We start from the raw sequence: 1680 nt of genomic DNA on the forward strand, positions 1-1680 counted from the left end.
GAAAATGCCCCTCGAGTGTTATCTTGTTCAAGTGCAGATTCCTAGGGGCCTCAGTATGCATTCAGCTTCCCTCCCATTGTCCTAGCCTGCAAAATGGGCTTCCAGCCTGTTTGTTTGTTTTTTAAATAATTTTGAAAATGGTGCCACATGTTCACAGGGCATTCCCTTATACAAGGTTTTGGTTTTTAATACATTTTATAGTTTTTGCCTTTTGTGCCTTTTATACCTTTTGAAACTATTTATATATGCATAGATTGGATATTTATTAGTGTACAGTCATTGCTAGTATTCACAATAAAAATATTACAAGTTTCTCTAATCCTTCATAAAGCACACAAATTTAAAGGTTAGTTCCAGCAAATAAAGCTGTGCATTTTAATAACTATAGCGTGTATGACCTGGGTTTCATATTTGTGCTAAAGTCAAACAACCACAGATTTTCCTGAAATAAAAAATGGTTACATGGTTTCATGTTCCACAGACATGCTTCCATATCTGTTCAACAGGTAAATGTCAAATGCGTCCTGTGTTCCTATGACACACTGCGCTGAGCACTGCAGAAACAAAGACGAAAAAGGCACAGTCTTTACCTTTAAGAGACTGCAGGTATGGTTGGGAAAGTAGACATATAAACAAGTAAAACTGTATATAATACAGCAATTTGAGCAACAACGGAAATATGGTTAAAGAACAGAAGAGCTCAGAAAAACTGATGGAATCTGTCACTTTTAATAGGGGAAGGTTATATCACTTGCATGGTTCCTGCACCAGCAGCAGCAGCAATACCGGATGGTGAGAAATGGAAATTATCCGGCTTCACCCTGAGACCTACTGAATGAGATGCTACATTTTAACAGGAGCCAAAGGTGATTGTATTCACATTTAAGTTTGGGAAGCACTGTCGTAGAGGAACTAATGTCTGATTCAGTTTCAAAGATGAATAATGGTTTTTATTTAAGATAAGCAAGTGGCCAGAAATAAGAGAAATACTCTTCAGGTAGAGGAATAGAGGAAACAAACAGAAAGCTATTATCAGTTTACCATTGGTGGATCATAAGAGGTGTGTGTGTGCATGTGCATGTGTGTGTGTGTGTGTGTGTGTGTGTGTGTGTGTGTGTACATGTGTGGTCTTGGCAAGGGTGAGGATGATAGAAGGGGTAGGCAAATTGAAAGAGCTGTAAATCTAGGCAAGGACTGTGTTACAAAGGAAAAAAGTGGAATTCTACCCATAGGTAGAAAAGATGCCATTGAGCAAGGAGAGAAGGCCAGACTTGTGTTTAAAAATATATTCTGCATAGGGGAGCAAAAGAAAGAGAAATTGGGACAACTGTAACAACATAATCAATAAAATATTCTTTATATATATATTCTGGCCTGGGCTGGTGTGGTTCAGTTGGAGCACTGTTCTGTAGACTGAAAGGTTGTGGGTTTGATTCCCAGTCAGGGCACATGCCCAGGTTGTAGGTTCAATCCCCAGTTGGGGTGCGTACAAGAAGGCAGCTAATCGATGTTTCTCTCTCACATCTCTCTCTCTCTCTCTCTCTCTCTCTCTCTCTCTCTCTCTCTCTGTCTCCCCCCTCTCTAAGCAATAAAAAATGTCCTCAGGTGAGGATAAAAACATTTTTTAAAATAAGAAAGAATAAAAATATATTCTGGCAGCAGCATGCCGAGTGGATTTGA

This window comes from Furipterus horrens, unplaced genomic scaffold (genome assembly GCF_987537825.1).
Source record: "Furipterus horrens unplaced genomic scaffold, mFurHor1.1.pri manual_scaffold_10, whole genome shotgun sequence".
NCBI classification, from domain to species: Eukaryota; Metazoa; Chordata; class Mammalia; order Chiroptera; family Furipteridae; genus Furipterus; species Furipterus horrens.